This window comes from Elephas maximus, chromosome 1 (assembly GCF_024166365.1).
Source record: "Elephas maximus indicus isolate mEleMax1 chromosome 1, mEleMax1 primary haplotype, whole genome shotgun sequence".
In the NCBI taxonomy this organism is placed as follows: domain Eukaryota; kingdom Metazoa; phylum Chordata; class Mammalia; order Proboscidea; family Elephantidae; genus Elephas; species Elephas maximus.
This window is the reverse complement of record NC_064819.1, coordinates 202,386,268-202,400,949: the sequence shown is the minus strand read 5'-3', so window position 1 is coordinate 202,400,949 and position 14,682 is coordinate 202,386,268. Positions and strand designations below refer to the sequence as shown.

At 36.2% G+C, this 14,682-nt stretch overlaps 1 long non-coding RNA gene across 1 annotated transcript in view; it reads right to left on the bottom strand.

Moving 5' to 3' along the window:
• The window catches only part of LOC126085781 (uncharacterized), a 128,371-nt gene that overhangs the window by 99,252 nt on the left and 14,437 nt on the right, over positions 1–14,682 (bottom strand). The window lies entirely within an intron of this gene.

Below are 14,682 nucleotides of genomic sequence, written 5' to 3'. Positions count from 1 at the left end.
ACACCTGTGAGAAAAAAATACAAGACTGTCATGTGGCACACAAAAGGCTCAGATGTCTCCCTGTTTGGAAGCTGGCAGTCCTGCACAGCAAGAGGAAATAAGGTTTAATACTAATTAACACCTGCCAGTATTGTTATGCTCATTGGCTCCATCCCAGTGAAATAGTTAATCAACTAAACCTAACCAAACAATTGTTCAAACCCTAAGGTGGCGTATGTTGACACATTATTTTGAGTCCACCCTGTGATAAGTTAAGAGAATGCCATATACTATATTGTTATGTGAAGCCGAATACCAAAGTATAACACGGAGTATAAAGAAGTTAAAAATAACAGGAGTAATAATAGCTCAGCTTCTATGTGCCAGGCAGTATTGTAGTTGGATATTGGGGATACTGCAGTGGATGAGAGAATAAAGGCCTGTTTTTTTTTTTTTTTTTCCATGGAGGTCACGTTCCATGGGAGAGCCAGACAACAAATAATAAGCCCAGTGATTCCCTGTGCTGTTATTCTCACATCCCACTGTTCATTTCTTTCCTAGTTTTTATTAGTGACATAGAGGGTCACAGGAGTGAATAGGGGTTGCAGGGAGAGGGCAGAGTGAGGACTGCTTTAGAGTAGACAAGAGAGCTCTTACTGAAAAAGAGACATTGGAACAGACCTGAACGAGGAGAAAGAACCAGCCCTAGTGTCATGGATTGAATTATGTCCCCCACAAAATACGTGTATTAACTTGGTTAGACCATTATTCCCAGTATTCTGTGGTTGTATGCCAGCTTGTGATTGTAATTTTATGTTAAAGAGGATTAGGGTGGGATTGTAACACCCTTACCAGCTCACATCCCTGATCCAATATAAAGGGAGTTTATCTCAAGAGATAAAAGGAAAGGCAAGTAAGCAGTGAGCTGAGGAACTCATACCACCAAGAAAGCTGTGCTGGGAGCAGAGTATGTCCTTGGACCTGAGTTTCCTGCACTGAGATGCTCCCAGACCAAGGCAAGACTAAAGATGAGGACCTTCCTCCAGAGAGGACAGAGAGAGAAAGCCTTCCCCTGGAGCCAGCGCCCTGAATTTAGACGTTTAGCCTACTGGATTTTAAGAGCATAAACTTGCCATTGTTAAAGCCATCCACTTGTGGTATTTCTGTTACAGCAGCACTAGATGACTAAGACACCTGGGATAACATTAAGACTTCTTCAGGATACATGCAGATGCTCCGAAATGTGACATAAGAAAGCAGAGGAAGTGGTAGTCAGACCTATTTCTGACCAACTGCAAGTCTATGCTTTTTCTATAACCCAGGCAGAATTATTCCTTTGGATAATACTATGGGCATTCATAATAATATATTATATATAATGAATTATATATAATTATGTATCTATATATAATTATATATACCAAAACCACCAAACCCATTGCTGTCAAGTCGATTCAAACTCATGCTACCCTATAAGACAGAATAGAACATTCCCATAGAGCTTCCAGTGAGCAGCTGGTGGATTCAAACTGCCAACATTTCAGTTATGTGTGTTTCAGGATCCAATCTTCAGGAATGCATTAAACACTATAGTGATACTCCTTTAAAAATGTTCTTTACAAAAACATTATTTCCACTTTGTATTTGGAGGACTTACTGCAGGTTAGGTCTTGTTTCTTGGAATTATTCAGGTGTTAGGTACCTGAAGTACTATGCAATATGTAAATCTCATTTCCACACACAGATCAAGTAGTCGAGAAGAAACAAACAATATCCAAGTCTGGGCGAGGTAAAGGATAAAAAAAACAGAACTCTATAAAAATATGTTTTACTACCAAATATATTTTACCAATTCTATGTCAAATTAAAACAGGAAGATAGAATGGATAGATGCATCTGATTACGTATAAGTGGCTTGAAGACAGGATCTGAGGCTGCCTAATCTCTGTATCCCAGACAGTGCCTTGCACAGAGCAAGATTTCAACCAACATTTGTTAAAAAGAATGAGAAATGAATGATAGCCACACAATTGACCAGAAGATGCATTCCAAAGAAAAAGAATGATCAAGGAAAAAAAAAAAAATCTGTTACGTGGTCACAAAGTACTTAAAGAAATACCTTAATATCAAGTAAAGGAACAACAGAACAATAAAACAATTACATTGCTTTCCATTAGGAGAAAAGGTAGTAAATACTAAGTGAAAAAACTGAGAAATTAATATCTTATGCATCAAATATTTGGGATATACGTTAGTTTTTTTTTACTATTATCAACTCAACGAGAATGGGTTTAATGTTCTTATTTATTTATTTTGGTTATATAGAACATTCAAGCCCATGGAAAATAAACCCCATCACTATTTGCCCATATGAAGATAGTGGGGCTAAAAGTAAGTTTTTAAAGTGCCACTGCCTGCCTAGCCAAGGGTTTTAGCTCCAGGAGGCTGAAGAGTTAGGGGGTTTAGGAAGAGAAAGGGGAGGCTGAAGACTCAAACTACAAACCTGGTTTCTTTTATATTTCCCAGTTGGACTATTAGAACTGAATTAAAGAACTTTGTTGAATTATTCCATCAGCCTAAGTGAATCTGGCCAGAGGTTCGGAAACAGAAACATTGCATGGGGCACAGGGGAGTCTCCGACAGAGGGTTGTGGCTTCACTCACGTGTACTCACTCACACACCCTCACACACAACACATCATGCTTTCTTACTGGAGTACCAAGACAGCAATCACTTTAAAATTTTCAAATTAGAAAACATGTGATTGAGCGCTCTGAATCACAATACTTCAGGAATAAGAATAAATAAGCCATTTTTTGGGTTTAATGATCATTTAGTGACACCATTGTTAACCCTTGTGTAAATATAATTGTAAATGAAAGACAATTCTAGTCTATTATGGCAACTTCATATATCACCTCTCTGCACTCAACCAAACTGGTTGAGACCTGAACTGGTTATAGTAATTGCTATTTTAATTTATTAATGATAATAGTGCACAGTTCCACTATTTTAACATGCAATAAAATACTGCTAAAGGAGAGTCATCACTTAGTCAAATAACTACTTGAAACACCCAGATCCTAGAAAACTCAATCAGTGTGCAAGGATCCATCCAATGCACTCTTAATGAAAATGCGCAGGTATGGCAGATGTTAGAAAGCTGCTAAAAATTAAGGGAAAATGAAGATGGCATGGCTAACAGAGGTAGTAAAACATAATAAATATGTGATCAAACAAGTATAGTAAAATATTAACAGTAGAATCTAGGTGGTAGATATACGGTGCTCGCTATAAAATTATTTCGGCTGTGCCGTATGTTTGAAGATTTTCTTAATAAAATGGGAAAATAAAATTCAAGAGAATAAAAAAAGTGATAGCTGAGGGAAATGAGTTAAGAGCACACAGACTTGGAATTGTGAGATGAGATTTTGCATGCAGCATCGCTGCCCAGTAGGGAAGCAGGATAGCACGGTAGCTAAGTGCAAAGTCTTTGCAGTTAAATATATCTAAACCAAACCTCAGCTCTGTTACTTCAGAGCTGTTTAACCTTTGTGCAATTATTCTGTAAGCATCTCTTTTGTTATCAGTAAAACTGAGATAATTTTTTTTTTTATAAAGATAAGAGCATAGAAAAATCTCAGCACATCAAACATTATATACGGGTATTGTTCCTAATAAATGTAGAAACAAAAATGTCACCAATAGAGAAATAAACTAATAAATTAACTGCAAAATAACTAGACCATTAAATGATACCTATAAGATTTTTTTTTTTAATAAGATATTAATGATTGTTGTTGTTGTTAGTTCCTGTCAAGTTGTTTCCAACTCATGGCGACCTTACGTATAATAGAACAAAACGTTGTCTGGTCCTGCACCATCTTCAGGATCTTAAATATAGTATATTGATTAAGAACCTTTGAGTACAAATAATAAAATAAGCATCAATTTTTGTATATTTCATACAACAAGAAGTCCAGAAATAGACGGTTTCAAGGTTGGTTAATTCAGCAGCTTAGCAAGGCCAGAGTGCTGGGGAAGAATTTGGATTCCTCTCATGGTCATAACTGGCTACAACAGCTTCAGTCATCACGTCCTCACAGTAAAACTTAACCCAGTGCCGTCAAGACAATTCCGATTCATAGCGACCCTATAGGACAGAGTAGAACTGCCCCATAGAGTTTCCAAGGAGCTCCTGGTGGATTCGAACTGCCAACCCTTTGGTTAGCAGCTGTAGCACTTAACCACTACTCCACCAGGGTTTCCATCCTTACAGTGTAACACCTAAAGAACGAGAATAAAAAGGAAGTTGCTCCTTGCACATCTCTCTTGTTATCAGTGATGAAACATTTACCTTGAAACTCTATGACATATTTAACTTTGTGTCTCATTAGCCAGAAGTGGATCACATGTTCACTCCTAAATATTCATTGACAAAGGAGAATTAATAATTGCTAGGATTTTTTTTTAGGATTGGCTTAGAACAGTCATTGTTTATCCCCTGGAATTGGACAAGGGATCCATCTTCCCCAAGGAGAAGATTGCCAAATACCTGAAAAAATCAGGGTTCTGTTGGTAAGAAAGATGAGGAAGATGACCACTGAGTTGGCAACCAACGGTTGTATACTACATATGGGGACATAATAGTGGTATATAAATAAAAACATATACAAACTACATGCTGTATCTACCAAAAATAAGTAAATAAATAAACCCATTGCCGTTGAGTCTATCCTGACTCATAGCAACCCTATGAGACACAGAGCAAGCAGCTGGTGGGTTCGAACATCCTACCTTTCTGTTAGTAGCCGAGAGCTTAACAACTTGGCTACCACATCCCCTTGCTGTATCTACAGCATAGCCATAATAGTTATGTAATGTAAGATGGCATGACTCTGACATAAGAAATTTTTTAAAGGTACTAGGACTACTTCTGCAACAAAATGTCTACCAAAGTATTCCACACTAAAGTTAATTTTTTGGTGAATCCATGTAATGTATGCCTTTAATTGCAAGAGATGGAAGATTTTCATGAAACAAGAGATTCACTTTTAAGCAACCAATATCTCCTATATCAGAAAGCCTCTGATAAACCAGAATATTCATATAAGTGTTCTTGCTTTCTATCTGTCACAGATCAGTCCAAACTTTTGCCACTAATATGTCAGCATATATAAAATGTCATATTTTGAAATGTGTTTGGTTAATACAAAAATAGAGTTCATTGCTGTTTAAGGGGCCATTGAGGGGGCTGCTCTGTTTTAACTAAGACTAAAGTTTAAGTAGATCACTCTGTTGTCAGAAAGCTAGAAAGGTGGGCAGAGCAAGGCAATGTACATATGAAGCTTTTGGATAAACAAAACTTTACATGAATGGGGACCAGGCAGCCCTTTGGAAAACATGTTCTGGGTCCCCAGCTTATAGTATTTTGTGAGCCTTGTATTCAGGCCAAAAATCTTTGAAAGTCCTGAGGGAGCTACAGTACCTAAATTTCAACTAATTTAGCATCATTTAAATGGGGCCATGCTATATATCTTAGGGTCTGGATTTCTTTATTTCCAATTATTTAATGGATTCATTGAAAAACAGCTTTATTTTTTAACCTCTTATAAAACCTGGTGGCGTAGTGGTTAAGTGCTATGGCTGCTATCCAAAAGGTTGACAGATCGAATCCACCAGGCACTGCTTGGAGACTCTATGGGGCAGTTCTGTTCTGTTCTATAGGGTCACTATGAGTCAAAATGGACTAGACAGCAAGACTTTTTTTTTTTTCCTTATAAAAAAAGACCCATGTGAAGTTTTTCTTTTGTATACTGAAAATATATGTTGTTGCTTTGAATTTAATTCATTTCAAACCAACAAATTTAAATTTCTTTTGTTTTTAAAGCACAAATGAACTTGAGTTCTTAGGTTGAATAGTATGTACAAAAATGAATAACTTCCACTCTATATAGCATTTGTACATAAAGTCAAGCACCTCATACACAAATATAATTTATGTGAATATATATTTTATTAACATATCTCTGATTTACATACACATTGTGCTTTTAAAAATTGTTTTATTAATAGTTACTAATATATGTGCATTAATACACACATACCTATTACATGTATTTTCACATTATATATACTCATACACTGATTCACCGAACATATGTTTCATGTGATTTCAGCATTATTCTGCTATTGAGTGAAAGACCACTAGAACAAAGATGTGGATATATAAAATTTTCCTGATTTCTTGGCATGAGTATTTCTGCTACCCAGGGGTATAGTAAATTAGTCACTCTACTACAGAAAACTTTCTTTTCTTTGAAATAAAATATATTTTTTTAAAGTAAAAGAGGCAGGAAATAATCAAATCTCTCATTTCTGGGCCAAGTTTTTAGTTTAATAGTCTTATTTTTAAATATACCACAAAGAGAAGATTGATAAATCATGAAAAAAAGAAAATTACACTGCACTATAAATCTTGTTTTTTTCCACTAAAGAAATAATTCAAGTGATTTAGAATGATTATGGTGTACATGAGAAAGGAAGCAAAACAGCCCCCCAAATCTGGATAAACATTTAGAATAATATGAAAGGTGACCTAATTCAGAATTGTAAAATGGTACCCAATGGAATATTTTTATTAATACAATGAACAAATGTATATGGTATTGGGAATTTCGCATTGAAATAACACTTATCAAGTTACCTTTGAAAATAACTAGTTTACCTCTTTCAAGAGTAAATAATATCACTGTGGAGAGTAAAAAAAAGAGAGTAGGCTTCAATTAAATTCTGAGCAAATTTTTACTTTGGAAATAATGTATTATCCTTGTCCTGGTGACTCAACAACAGCTATAACAATCTCCGTAATGGAGTAATATGAGGATCAGAGAGAATATGTAAGAACTTGAGATTCAATTCTTCCTACTTTTCTATGTTTTACTTAAGGTTGAGCCAGAAGCAAGTTTTATGCTTCTTTTATCCACATGTAGCAAAGTATAACAACAGCCTGCACACTCTCCCACCAACACACCTAGGAATTCAATCCAAACCTTTATTTAAATATATGTCTGAAAGGCACAAAATGGATTTCCCTAAATTCTGGGAATAAAATGACAACTGAGCATGTGTAGTTAATGCATGACCTGATGTACCTGCTATAATCTAGGATTTAGAATACAAAATTATAAAACACCCAGGGATATAATTTACCATGAATAAAATTCAGAAAGCATAATAAATAACATATATAATAACCACAAGAATACCAAATAATAGAACCTGGAAGGAAATATGAAATAATTATTTTTTTAAATGATTAAAAATATAGAAGGAAGAATTGGAACTATACAGGAACCAAAAGGCATTATGAAAGAAAACACTGAAGACTTAAAAAGAATCAAGTACTAGACACAGATAAACTTTGATAAACTGAAAGATAGAAAAATTTATTTTTAAAAAAGAGAGAAATAAGAAATTGACCCAAAAATAGCATAGAGAGATTAACAGTTGAAAAATGTGACTGTGATTACAAAACATGGGGCATAGAATGAGAAGAAACAATATATTCCTAAATTCCAAAAAAGGAAAAAAGAGAATAGGAGAAAGGCAATATTTAAAAAGTTAATTGTTGACAGTTTTTCTAAATTGATTAAATTATTTGAACCTTCAAATTGAAGAAATATTATAAGTTAAAATAACTCTACATTTAAACACGTAGTAGTAAATCAGCATGCCTCAGATAAAGAAAATATCTTAAAAAAAAGAAAAAGAAAAAGAAAAATACCCATCACCTACAATGAAGCTACAGTTAGATTAACAGCAGACTCCTCAAACAATAATGAAGTCAGAAGAAAATGGAATAACAAGTTCATCTTAATGAAAATAAATTTAAGAAAGATAAAATTTATTGCACAACTAAACTTTTTTAAGAGAGGAAATTTAAAGACATTTCGAGACAAAGACTCTGAGGGAGTTTATCATTTACAAGGACTACATTTAATAAAATTCCTAAAAAATATGTTTTAAGAAAAAAGGGATTGAACCCAGAAATTGAAAAAAATAAGACATGGAATGCAAGAAGCAATGATGGGAAAAGACATTGATCAATAAGTGAGTAATTTTAAATAAAATGTGGCTACCTATTTTTTTTAATGATTAATTTGGGGGTATAAAAATAAGGTAGAAGAAGAATACTGGATGACTGTTGCATGTAGCATATTAATAAAAATAAAGGTGCTTCCATATTCCTTAATTGACTAGGAGGAGAGTTAAGATTTCTAAGACCATCATATTGTGTTAAGAACAGTGTACATATTAAATTTTAAGGTTAATCTTCAAAAGAGTAGAAATATAAGGCTTCCAAATTAGTAGTAAGAAGTAAAAGGAAATAAAGAAAACTTCATCAATGTAATAGAAGGCAAGCAAGGAAAAAAATAGAGAAAAACAGATTAAATAAAAAGATTTTCTATGCCTTCCTATTTTCATGAGTAAAGTTCAAAACCCTTGTAATCAAATAGGAAAAATAAGACTGCGTTTAACATATTTTCTGAAGATTTTGTTAAAGGGAGAAGAATCAATCAATATTGTTGTATCTAAAATAATTTAGCTAAAATTAAATTATAAACTTGAAGCCAAATTAAACAAATAATATAATCACTGAACCATCTAAAAATTAAAATTAAGATGGATTAGGCTTTCAGAGTTTTAGATAATATTTTGTGAGGTGGTTTCCTGACCCCTTCTCTCACAGACAAATAGCTGGCATGATTAAACAAGTACAAAAGGTTTTTGGAATGTCCAGTTGTACTTGAACAGATGTGGTGGCTGAATAAAATAGTTCCTTCTGATGTGGTTTTTCCTTCTATCTTCTACCCAAGATTGCTAAATTGAAAAGGCATTCATTTAATAAATTCAAAAATAAAAAAGACATGTCAGTGTTATTTTCCAGTGTTATGCTCCACTTCATTTAAGTGCCCACATAAGGTTGGTGCCAGGGAAACTATGATATTTGTGTTTTGGTCCCTTTCATATTGACATCCCACACCCAATCACATGTGTTCATTCAGCCCCTCCCTTCAGCTGTGCAGAGTGTGACCTAACTCTGTTGTCCCTCGTCAGTGCTATAAATTGCAAAATTTTCCAATAGCACTCTTAAAATAAATTTACCTGTCCTGTGTTCAGCTCCTTATGGGGATCTCTATTAATAGCTTTCTAATGTAACAGTAATAACATGATCAAAAGTGACACTGGAATTGGGTTTCTTTGGCCCTTCTCTACTTAGGTAACAAGTGAATTATAGTCTTAACATGGAATCTAAAACTTGTTTTGAAGGTCAAGGTAGATCCCTAACTAGCTGTGAGACATGGGAAACTACTAATCTCTTTGAGTTGTGGTTCTTCACCTATAAAATGGGAAAATAGGACTTGAACTACTCATCTCAAAGGATTATTGTAAACGGTAAATGGGCTAACACATGTCAAAGTAATTTGGAAATATGTAAATCTCATATATATTACAATATACATTACTAGAGGCTAATTAAATGTGGTACAGCTAAGACCTGAATATTTTTAAGCTGGTATTCCCTTTGCAACACTCAACACTTTGAACCACAACCATCTATATTTTCTTCAAATGTTTTAAAAGTCATCTTGAAATAATTGAGGCATTGCTCATTGAGAATTCCAATGATACTCCAAATAATATATATTTGTTCTCCCTGTATCCTATTCATCCATCTAGGTTAAGAAGACTCACTCTCACCTCCCCAAAAAGGGTTATCTAGAGAAAATGGAAAGTTTAGCCCCACCTGTTATTTCTGTTCATAAACTAGTAAGATCCAAGAAGTTGAACTAATAATATCATCTTTTATAAGGTGCCCGTGAGACTTGTTAGACCTATTAAACCCATTGCCTCAGGTTCATTTCAACTCATAGTGACCCTATAGGACAGAGTAGAACTGCCCCATAGGGTTTTCTACTCTATAATCTTTCAGAAGCAGACTGCCACATCTTTCTCTCCTAGAGCCGATAGTGGGTTTGAACTGCTGACCTTTCAGTTAGCAGCTGAGTACTTAACTACTACACCACCAGGGCCCCTTTTTATAACGTTGTTGCTGTTTTTAGGTACCATCAAGTCAGTTTTGACTCATAGTGACCCTGTGTACAACTGAACAAAACACTGCATGGTCCTGCACCATCCTCACAATCTGAATTCACACAAGATTCACTCATGGTGTGAATCCATCTCATTGGGGGTCTTCCTCTTTTTCGCTGACCCTGTACTTTACCAAGCTTGATGTCCTTCTCCAGGGACTAGTCCCTCCTCATAACACGACAAAAGTACGTGAGATGAAGTCTAGCCATCCCTGCTTCTAAGGAGCATTCTGGCTGTACCTCTTCTAAGACAGACTTGTTCATTCTTTTGGCAGTCTGTGGTATACTCAATATACTTTGCCAACACCACAATTCAAAGGTGTCAATTCTTCAGTCTTCCTTTTTCATTGTCCAGCTTTCACATCTATATAAGGCAATTGAAAATACCATGGCTTGGGTCAGGCACACCATTGTCCTCAAAGCGACATCTCTGCTTTTTAACACTTTTAAGAGGCCTTTTTACAGCAGATTTGCCCAATACTTCACTTGATTTCTTGACTGCTGCATCTGTGGCTGTTGATTGTGGATCAAGTAAAATGAAATCATTAACAACTTCAATCTTTCTCCATTTACCATAACGATGATTATTGGTCCATTTTATACGGTACAGGATATTAAATCAGCCCCCCAAAATATTCTATGAACTGACTAAATGATACAATTATAAACTTAAAGGCCTTTTTCTTATTAACTATTCTGTAAGTCCTATACAGAGAATCAAGTGGAGAAGTAAAGAAGAATTCTAGTCTAATGTAAGAAATACTTCTTTTAAAAAGGAATCAATCACTTTTCTAACTGTAGTGCACTATGAAGTCAATTACAAATTTCTTAAATCAAAGTAATATTACTTAGCCATAAAACATTCTCAGTACAACTCAATATGTGCCAAAATCAATTGAAGATTTAGTAACAGTAAAAATGTAAGTAAATATATACAAAGTCAGTCTCAGAGTAAGGACACACACAGACACACACACTGTCATCTCTGATATTATTTATTTTTCTCAAATAATACTACATAAAATCCAAGTGGTTTTTCTATACATTCAAAAATTAGTCTTTAATAGGTAATACAACTCCCACGTGTCTGTCAGTTTGTCATACTGTGGGGGCTTGTGTGTTGCTATGATGCTGGAAGCTATGCCACCAGTATTCAGATACCACCAACAGGGTCATCCATGGAAGACAGGTTTCAGCTGAGCTTCCAGAATAAGACAGACTAGGAAGAAGGAACCAGCAGTCTACTTCTCAAAAGCAGTAGCCAGTGAAAACCTTATGAATAGCAGTGGAACATTGTCTGATATACTGCTGGAAGATGAGCCCCCCAGGTTGGAAGGCACTCAAAAGATAACTGAGGAAGAGCTGCCTCCTCAAAGTAGAGTCGACCTTAACGATGTGGATGGAATAAAGCTTTCGGGACCTTCATTTGCTGATGTGGCATGACTCAAAATGAGAAGAAACAGCTGCAAACATCCATTAATAATTGGAACCTGGAATGTATGAAGTATGAATCTAGGAAAATTGGAAATCGTCAAAAATGAAATGGAACGCATAAACATCGATATCCTAGGCATTAGTGAACTGAAATGGACTGGTATTGGCCATTTTGAATCAGACAATCATATAGTCTACTATGCTGGGAATGACAACTTGAAGAGGAATGGTGTTGCATTCGTTGTCAAAAAGAACGTTTCCAGATCTATCCTGAAGTACAATGCCGTCAGGATAATATCCATATGCCCACAAGGAAGACCAGTTAATATGACTATTATTCAAATTTACACACCAACCACTAGGGCCAAAGATGAAGAAATAGAAGATTTTTATCAGCTGCTGCAGTCTGAGATTGATCAAACATGCAATCAAGATGCATGGATAATTACTGGCGATTGGAATGTGAAAGTCGTAAACAAAGAAGAAGGATCAGTAGTTGGAAACTATGGCCTTGGTGATAGAAACAATGCCAGAGATCCAATGACAGGATTTTGCAAGACCAACGACTTCTTCATTGCTAATACTTTCTTTCACCAACATAAACGGTGACTGTACACATGGACCTCGCCAGATGGAACACACAGAAATCAAATTGACTACATCTGTGGAAAGAGATGATAGAAAAGCTCAATATCATCAGTCAGAACAAGGCCAGGAGCCGACTGTGAAACAAACCATCAATTGCTCATATGCAAGTTCAAGCTGAAATGGAAGAAAATCAGAGCAAGTCCACGAGAGCTAAAATATGACCTTGAGTATATCCCACCTGAATTTAGAGACCATCTCAAGAATAGATTTGATGCATAGAACACAGGTGACCACGGGCCAGATGAGTTGTGGAATGACATCAAAGACATCATCCATGAAGAAAGCAAGAGGTCACTGAAAAGACAGGAAAGAAAGAAAAGACCAAGATGGATGTCAGAGGAGACTCTGAAACTTGCTCTAGAACACCGAGCAGCTAAAGCAAAAGGAAGAATTGATGAAGTAAAAGAACTGAACAGAAGGTTTCAAAGGGCCTCTCGAGAAGACAAAATAAAGTATTATAATGACGTGTACAAAGAGCTGGAGATGGAAAACCAAAAGGGAAGAACACGCTCTGCATTTCTCCAGCTGAAAAAACTGAAGAAAAAATTCAAGCCTCAAGTTGCAATAGTGAAAGATTCCATGGAGAAAATATTAAATGACGCAGGAAGCATCAAAAGAAGATGGAAGGAATACACAGTCATTATACCAAAAAGAATTAGTCAATGTTCAACCATTTCAAGAGGTGGCATATGATCAGGAACCGATGGTACTGAAGGAAGAAGTCCAAGCTGCTCTGAAGGCATTGGTGAAAAACAAGGCTCCAGGAATTGAAGGAATATCAATTGAGATGTTTCAACAAACAGTCTATGCCAAGAAATATGGAAGACAGCTTCCTGGCCAACTGACTGGAAGAGATCCATATTTATGCCTATTCCCAAGAAAGGTGATCCAACTGAATGTGGAAATTATAGAACAATATCATTAATATCACACAAAAGCAAAATTTTGCTGAAGATCATTCAAAAGTGGCTGCAGCAGTACATTGACAGGGAACTGCCAGAAATTCAGGGTGGTTTCAAAAGAGGACGTGGAACCAGGAGTACCATTGTTGATGTCAGATGGATCCTGGCTGAAAGCAGAGAATACCAGAAGGATGTTTACCTGTGTTTTATTGACTATGCAAAGGCATTCGACTGTGTGGATCATAACAAACTATGGATAACACTGCAAAGGATGGGAATTCCAGAACACTTAATTGTGCTCATGAGGAACCTTTACATAGATCAAGAGGCAGCTGTTCGGACAGAACAAGGGTATACTGATTGGTTTAAAGTCAGAAAAGGTGTGCATCAGGGTTGTATTCTTTCACCATACCTATTTAATCTGTATGCTGAACAAATAATCCAAGGAGCTGGACTATACGAAGAAGAACGGGGCATCAGGATTGGAGGAAGACTCATTAACAACCTGCGTTATGCAGATGACACAACTTTTGCTTGCTAAAAATGAAGAGGACTTGAAGCACTAATGAAGATCAAAGACCACAGCCTTCAGTATGGATTACACCTCAAAATAAAGAAAACAAAAATCCTCACAACTGGACGAATGAGCAACATCATGATAAGTGGAGAAAAGATTGAAGTTACCAAGGATTTCATTTTCCTTGGATCCACAATCAACAGCCATGGAAGCTGCAGTCAAGAAATCAAAAGATGCATTGCATTGGGCAAATCTGCCGCAAAGGACCTCTTCAAAGTCTTGAAGAGCAAAGATGTCACCGTGAAGACTAAGGTGTGCCTAACCCAAGCCATTGTATTTTCAATCTCATCATATGCATGTGAAAGCTGGACAATGAATAAGGAAGACCGAAGAAGAGTTGACGCCTTTGAATTGTGGTGTTGGCAAAGAATATTGAATATACCATGGACTGCCAAAAGAACGAACAGATCTGTCTTGGAAGAAGTGTGGCCAGAATGCTCCTTAGAGGCAAGGATGGTGAGACTGCGTCTTACATACTTTGGACATGTTGTCAGGAGGGATCAGTCCATGGAGAAGGACATCATGCTTGGCAGAGTACAGGGTCAGCAGAAAAGCGGAAGACCCTCAACAAGGTGGATTGACACAGTGGCTGCAACAATGAGCTCAAGCATAGCAACGATTGAAAGGATTGCGCAGGACGGGGCAATGTTTTGTTCTGTTGTGCATAGGGTCGCTATGAGTCGGAACCGACTCAATGGCACCTAACAACAACAACAGGTAATAGAATAAAGAAACAGGTCAATATCACCAATTAGGACTCATAGCCGCCCTATAGGTCATGGTAGAACTGCCAGGCAGTGGCTGGTGGATTTGTACTGCTGACCTTTTGATTAACAATCCAACACTTAACCAGTGTGCTACCAGAGCTCCAACTAGGATTAGTCAACCTAATTCAGACGGGGAGACAGTGTGATGTTTTGTTGATATTGTACAAATAAGTAAAATACCTCTCTGGTGTGCCTCCTCTTAATATGAAATCATTAAA